The sequence below is a fragment of the Cydia pomonella genome, chromosome 14 (genome assembly GCF_033807575.1).
Source record: "Cydia pomonella isolate Wapato2018A chromosome 14, ilCydPomo1, whole genome shotgun sequence".
Taxonomy (NCBI): Eukaryota; Metazoa; Arthropoda; class Insecta; order Lepidoptera; family Tortricidae; genus Cydia; species Cydia pomonella.
The window spans coordinates 4,530,541-4,538,832 of NC_084716.1; the positions used below are offsets into that span (position 1 = coordinate 4,530,541).

At 36.1% G+C, this 8,292-nt stretch overlaps 1 long non-coding RNA gene across 2 annotated transcripts; it reads left to right on the forward strand.

The window, feature by feature from the left end:
- The first annotated feature begins 200 nt into the window (after positions 1–200).
- Positions 201–6,925, forward strand: LOC133525245 (uncharacterized). 2 transcript variants are annotated; one of them, XR_009800540.1, is made up of 2 exons: positions 201–4,872; positions 6,192–6,925. It is a non-coding gene; the product is annotated as an uncharacterized LOC133525245 (long non-coding RNA). The 2 variants fall into 2 exon arrangements; XR_009800541.1 differs by having other exon boundaries at positions 201–4,868.
- The last annotated feature ends 1,367 nt before the right edge of the window (positions 6,926–8,292 follow it).

Here is an 8,292-nt window from a genome sequence, read left to right on the forward strand (position 1 = left end):
GAAGTCGCTCCCAATTTTATATTTTATTCTTTAAATATGTGACATATTAATTAATATACATCGTGCTTTGACGTATACGAAATGTAGTGTAATTTGTGGTAAATTAAAACTACTATTTTGTTGAGCAAGGATATGATTTCATTTCCAACGACATAAACCACAATCCTTCGTGGCACTCTTACGCCGAGCCCTGCGCCTGCATCCTGCACATCAGTACCGATTACCCCAAGACCAAATGAAAGCCGTATGATTATGATTGTTAAATCTAGATGGAGTATGTTGTGCTGCTCTGTCAAAAGGAGGAAAATAGAAATAAGAAAGTCACCCGTATTGAAGGCGCGTGATATTGTCATCGATGTTGTTTAAAACCTAAGTCCGTCACCACCAATCATGTTTTAAGTCACTCGCATTATTATATGTTAAACAATTCTAGCGAAATTTATCCTGTTTCTTGTGTTAAGAAATAACAGGTTATTATAGCACACCACACAGGATAACTAGTTCATTACAATAAAACTACGTAAAACGGGAACTAACAGGAAATATGATATCAATTAGTATATATTTCCTGTTTGCTCGCGATTTAATTAATCATTAGATAGATACCTACTACTTTTCGCTGAACAAATAAATTCAATTACTATTAAAAATTGATATATCAAATACCACACAATCTATACATTCATCAGGCATGTCAAAGACATTTTGTAACATGTCTAAGGTATACCGAGTTCCATAGGTCAAGGGAGCCAATTGAAACACAAGATTGGGCTGCATCGTGGAACACACCTCACATTTACGCTCGACAAAATATGACAACACACTCGATTAGAAAACGAAATGGGTTCTTATCAAAAACCTAACTATTTGTGCTACAGTGCTACTCAGAATATGACAAAATTTTCCTGTTCTTTACACCAGATTCTACCTCTAGTGGCCAATAAGAATATACTTTTACCAAAGAATAGCATACAGGACAGAGCACCAAAATATTTGTATAATAAGCTCTAAAGCCAAAACCCAATTAAAACCTAACTTGAGCTCTGGATCGAACTAGCAGTATTGTTATTGGAGTAAAAAGAATATTTATTTGCTTGGAGCTGGATAAACACTGGTGATTCCACAAAGTATTCTTCTTGTCCCGGTGTTGATCTTACGTCATCTAACCCAACTATTGTATGAAATTTATTCTAGGCAATTGTCCTTCAAAATTCTGAAATTTTGCTATAAACCAACAAAAGGGTAGGCCTTCATAAGGTGCTAAATAAATGAGATAATAAATTCATAACTTTTTTGCAAATAAATAGGCATAACAGCAATGACACATTAGAAAATATTTCACAATTTTCAAACCTCTGACCATTTAGATAATTAGATTTCGAAGAAACAGTAAGAATACCCATATTTTATGATTAGTAGACATCAACACATTTATTTCCAACAAACACAACCCATGATTCAACTGCTGACTCACCCATATAAATGGTGTCAGTTAGACCAGCCCTGTTCCTATACAATTACCAGCGATGAACCAATAATCACTTTTCACAAACAACGCTGACATTTTAGCAATTTAAGAAATATGTAAAATAAAGACAACAAAGATTCTACAACCTATTGTCGTTTTTTTTGTGTAAAAAATGATTAAAGCAGAATAATTCCAAAGCATGTATTATTAAAATAATTCTACGGATTATGGATTGTTTCTTAATGTTAGTATGTCTCACAACAGTTTAAATTCAGGCATGTATTATTAATCCTTTCACCATCCAGTAATCCATTAACTTTATTTTCTTTTTGTAAGTAGAATAATTTCAAGAGACAAACTAAAAACAATTATGACATGGTTATTGCAATGCATTTTATTTCTAGGACATATAATTAATATAACAAAAATCTTTGGTTTTTATTTAAATTCATTTGTGTACATAATTTAATACAGATGTTTCATAATTAAATTGAAATCTAAAAAACCTGAACCACATATCGTCGGGGATAGTGCAATACAGCGTAACTAACAAAGTTGTAAGAGTTCGAAATTCAAACAATGTACAAGGTAATTGGACCTTACTGCATTTGTTAGTTAAGCGGTATTGCACTGTCCCCGACGATATCGCAGAATACTAACAATTGTCTGAAAAACACTTTCCTTTCCCACACAAACCCAGCTAAGCTGTCTTTACAAAATTGTGAATAATAACATTTTGCTTCCCATACAAATCGAGCCGCAAAGAATTTCACACAAGTTTTAACACGAAGTCTGGAGGTCAGCGGGTCGACATCACTGACAGTGACAGAATTAAGACGTTTTCATAGTTTACTTAATGTACAGCCATGTCAATGTCATGCACGACTCGATTGACAGTTCCCAGTTTGAATCAGTGCCTTGCCGCAAAAAAGGTTCTATAATATTTCAGTATTGTATTATGTGGATTACATTCCACACAATCGAATATGCCTTGGACCGCACTAAGGTCATCGTTCACTACATACCCAGTCTGGGGGCCTACCGCGAAAACCGAAATTCGCAAATTGCGGGGATCTTTCTCTTTTATTCTTAGTAAGACGTAACACCAAGGCCCCCCATTGTCTATTCTCAATACAAAATTTGATACTCAAGCCGTAGCCATTTAGGTCGTGAGCAAGCTGTGTATGCGAGCGTGTGGGTTTTTGACCAACTAATAAAATATATTTTCTGTAATAATTGAGTTATTATAAAGTATTCATTATACATTAGTATTTCTATGATGTTAATTTTTAGTGCAGATATCGAAGCTTTAATTAATTGCCCACCACCAAAATGGCTACGGCTTGAGTATTAAATTTTGTATAGACAACCGACAACGGGGGGCCTACCACAAAAACCGAAAATCTTTCTCTTTTACTCTTACTAAGACGTAATTAGAATGACAGAGAAAAATGCCCGCAATGACGAACTTCGATTTTCGCGGTTATAGACCAGTGTCAAACCGTGAGTTGTGACGTCATCAGAATCTTCAATGTCGTTTCGACTTGGGTCATGTGACGTGTGCCAAAAGATATTTTAAATTCATTATTTACAAAAATATGGTCATTACAGGTCCCCTAAAAGTAGTTTAACATGTTCTTATAATCCAAAATAATTTATTGGGATACAATTCTGCCCTAAGATTTGTAGATGGAAACAACCCTATTCTTTGGCCTAAAATTGATCAACTTTGATTCCATATATCTCGAAGACAGTGAACTTTGAACAGCCGTTGCTGTTAATATGATAAGCTACAAAAAACATTAGAAAACTATGGAATTAAGCCCCTTAAGTGAACGTTTCATGAACACTCAATTTTTTCATATGTCAATTGCATACTTAAGTGCCAATATCATACCGAATTTTTAAAGTTCGATAGACTAGGGGCCATTTTGTGCGCTTGCAACATGTATTATTCATCCGCTAGTTCTGAACACACTACAATTAGCAGAGCCCAACTGGGAAGTACCTTACAGAAAACCGCAGCTAAATAACAATAAACCCTACTCATAGTGTTGTGTTCCTGCCGGTGACTAACGTTGCCAGAGCTCAACGAGGGGATGGAGGGGTGTTAGGGTCGGCAACGCGCATGTAATTCCTCTGGAGTTGCCTGCGTACATAGGCTACGGAGACGGCTTACCATCAGGCGGGCCGTATGCATGTTTGCCACCAATGTAGTATTAAAAAATAAAACTGGACTGCCCGCCGTCTAGTCAGACAATAGGGTTGTTTCCATCTACAAATCTTAGGGCAGAATTGTATCCCAATAATTTCTTTTGGATTATAAGAACATGTACTAGCTACTTTTAGGGGACCTGTAATGACCATATTTTTGTAAATATTGAATTTAAAATATCTTTTGGCACTAGTCACGTGACCAAACTAGAAACGTCTTTGAAGATTCTGATGACGTCACAACTCTCGGATTGACACTTTTGACAGTTAGGCGATAAACAACAAATGACAAATGTCAGTTGACAGTTCGTATCTTCTACGTGTGTATGTAGTTATGTGGCAAACCGTAAACTATGACGTCACACAATTTTCAAAGAGCGTTTTGGGCTCGAAAGCATCTGTCAAAATATATTTTGTTAATTTAACATATTTAAAGCCGTTTTCAGTATACAAGTTGAATTTTAGGGCAATGTTTAGTTGATATAGAACGTAATACAAGCGTTTCAAAAAAATTGAAACAACCCTATTCACGACTACCCACAGACCAACGTCAGACTGTCTGTGGCTCTGAGGCGACCGTGTAGCGAGCCCTTTATCACTAATCTATAATAGACCGAACTGCAACCTTGGACCAACTGTTACAGTAACGCTTAAATTTTGATCATAAATAAAATAAGCAATTTGGCGACCGTCTAGATCTGCCTTTTAGTGAGCGCGAGAGAGATATTTTGACCGGACCAAGGTCACGTACCTGTATGCCCGTTTGTTATGACCTTAAGAGCAGGTTAAATAAAACAAAATTGTCATGTCAATGTCACTGTGAATTGACCTATTATGAATAGTCATTGAATAGTATTTACTGAAGACGTTTACTGGATTGAACTTACTGAAAAGAAAAAAGATCCTACTTATGACAAGGCAGCATGGCTTAGAGCTTTAGCCTGTCAAGATGGACGACAAAAAAAACAATGTGATGTGACTGTCATTAGTGTCATTACTCGACTTGATCCTCGCCTCGGGACGGGATCCTCCATCGTTCAATTTAGAGCCAAGTTGCTATTTTGTGTTAAATTAAAAATTATGCTGTGAAGGAACTTAAATTTTAATTTAACAAGGTTTTCTTATCATTGGAATAATCTTGAAAACCATGGCACATTCGTTGGAGGTTCACAATTGTAATTGATTGGTGGGTAGGTTAAGGTTCTTCTCCATTTTACATGTTTTTTTTAAAACGGTAGCATGTAGGATGTGTGTTTGTGTTTAATACTGTCCATATTTAGCTCCTTGCACTGCGTGTTGACTTTTTATTGATTCTATATTTACTGCGAGAGTCTGTGCGGAAAGAGAAGGGTCGTGGAATCTAAGGGAGCCTATAAAATTTATCTGGAAGAGATTGATTAGGGTTTCCAAATATTGCTTTTTAACGTATTCATTATTTGTATACGTATGTTATTATTATTTGTGCCAACTCGCGTCTTATACATCTTTCACTTCCACCCCTGGAGTATATAACTCTAATGATTCCTCTCTGGACAGCCAATGAAGGCAAGTCAGACCTGAGAGTTCTGCGGGTCCCCTTGGACCACACTCCGACCGAAGAAAACACGCCGGAGACGGCGTCCCTGACCGACTCTCGGGAGCACTCGAGTCGGTAGGGTCGTTAATCCCCAACAGCTCGCCACAAGCATAGCCTCTTTATTTCCATACTTTTGCACCATATTCAGTTTTAAAATAATACTGTTAAAATATATTTTGATGCTATTGTTGTTTCGGTTTATTTTTCTCCTTTGTAAAGGTATGGATCCCGTTTGGGTAAAGGCCTCTTCTCATTTCTTCCATAAATGGCTGTGTTTGGCATTGTACATCCAATCTTTTCCTACAACTTCTACTATGTCATCAGTCCACCATTTAACAGGTTTACCAGTTTTCCTCTTGGCTGGTAGTGGTCCTTTCCATCTTTTAGTTAGTGTTGCCCATCTGTTATCTGTATACTTTGAGATGTGTCCTGCCCATTGCCATTTGAACTTGAAATGATTGCCTGCGGCATCCAATGTTTTTTTTTATCGGTGGGGGCGGCCTGGTGTATAATTTGCAGCTACTTGAAACTGTGACAATATACATCCTAAATTGAAACCTGAGTATTTAGGATATTGAGTCAAAACACAGTTGTTTGGTTGACATCTCTTTATTGACTGCCTTGATATTACAGTTAAGACGCTTACATGCTAAAATCCCTATATCTATACATACCATACTACACCTTGGGGGTGAAAAAGAAAAATAAAAATAAAAAGATTTTTCTTTCTTTTTTAATTTTTTTTTATTTTAGTCTTGTTTGATAATGTAATATACTTAGATATTAACAGTATATGCTAAAACATCAATAAAGAGTCATTATTCAAAATATTGTTTAATTCTATTTTTGTGCACTAATTCCACTTCATCCTTCAGAAGTTTAACAATCTTCCACAACACTATATGGTCCGTGACGACATAGTACTATTTTCAGAAACTGCCACAAGTCTAGAAACCATGATGAGGACACTAACACTAACTGAACAAAGCAGCAAAGTAAGACTTGAAATGAACACTAATAAAACAAAAGTGCATAATCATTGGTAACGAGACAATAGAATATGTAAACAACTATATATATTTGGGCAAACAGGTGTCATTCTCGAAAACCAGTAAGAAGAAGAGGTTAACAGAAGATCAAGTATAACCTGGAAGAAGTACTGGTCTCTGAAGGAAGTTCTGAAGGGAGACTACAGCATGACATTAAAAAGCGTGGTGAGTGACACCTGTCTCCTGTCATGTCTAGTCTATGGCTCACAAACATGGGTTTACACCAGCAAAGTTAAGGAGAAAATGAGAACTACACAGAGAGCTATGGAGAAAAGCATGACGGGGCTGCTCAGCGGGGACCACACTGAAAACAGTACACAGTAAACAGTTGTAATACAGTTCTTTATCTAAAATTAATTTCTCACATGCGTCATTATTAGCTAATTGTAGGGCTGCCATCTTGATTTTCGCCAAACCCGGACAAAGATTAAAAAAAACCCGGACATTTGGCGTAAATCGCATTTTTTCCCCAGACGAGTCCGAAAATAATATTTTTAAAAAACAAGACCTTTAGTTTTCATACATTTATTTTTTTAATTTCACACAATGTGTAATTTGTAATAAACAAAAACAAAACAATTTTTCTTACAAAAAAATAAAATTTGTTTCTTTTTACAAGCTTTTATTTACTTTCACCTGACCGTTGTCTGTTTGTAATCAAATCTTGCAAGTTAAATTTGAGCCACTTCCGGCTTCCGATGAAGCTGAAAATTTGCATACATATGTAAGTCGGGTGACAATGCAATATTATGGTACCATCGAGATGATTTCATGATGGAGACAGGAGGTGGCCATAGGAACTCTGTGATAAAACAACGTAACCTAATTGTTTTGGGGTTCTTAGAACTGTCTCGATGAGTATTAGTTACTTGTCGAAAGAAAAGTACAGTCAGCGATAAAAGCTTGTACCAAAAATGAAATTTTTGCCAAAAACTTATTTATTATGTAAACAGATATTAGTTAATCAGTCAATTTCTATTAAAGTGACCAGAAAAAGAGTTGTGTTCTACTAAAGTAAATTATTACTAAATATTATTTTTGGGGTGTCCAATTGCAGTGGTGAATCGGAATTAGCAATGGGTGACTTAATTGAGACCAAAATGTAGGCCTTGGTCATTTAGTTGTACCTACATCATCTTAACCACTATAATTGGGCAACTGGACTTTGTACACCACCAGACTGCTGGTTATTTTCAGTAGTTAAAGACTGTTCTAGTCATAGCCATATTACAGAGTCCTCAGTCCTGTGCTTAACACACCGAGATGCGTCGTGTCGTGTTTAGTCTTGTGCGGGTTCCTAACCAGTGCTCATTGTGAACATTGTAGATTCCTAAACGACAAAACAATTGTCCATGCTCCAGAAGACATAGGTATGTCCTCCTAATAGTCCCTCTAGAAGGTTGTCGCCTGTTTGGAAACCTTACACGATACGTCATTTGTGCACGAAACACATTATCACCACACTCAGCTAAAAGTCTCACCATATCGATGTATTCCCGGTTTGTGAATCTCGGCATTGCGATTACGCGACGTGTTACGCTAATGAAAAAAAAAACACACGCGAACCTTACCGGACGCTTCGTTCTGTATTTTGTAACATATTCGATTTCCGTCATTCTTTTAAAGATATTACGTTCATCATTACTTTTTGTATTTTTATGAACATTTTTTACATCGATTAAAATGTTGTGGTCTAAAAGGACTCCTTTGACTTTTTATTTTTCTTCACTTGTAACATTAGGTAAATTGTGATCTATAAAGGAGCAAGATTTGGAAAATGGTGTCATGTTATTGGCATTTGTTTCTGCCGTCATTATATTTTCTTTTGAATGTTCTGGTTAACGTAGTTGTTTCTCTAACTTAGCATTTTGTGTCAGTCGGGCATTTTGCTTTCGAAGGCTTTTTACTTTCTGTGGACAGGACAAATATGTAAAAGTAATCAGTTAGCCTACTCAATAATATTAGAAAATATAAGCTTATTTATA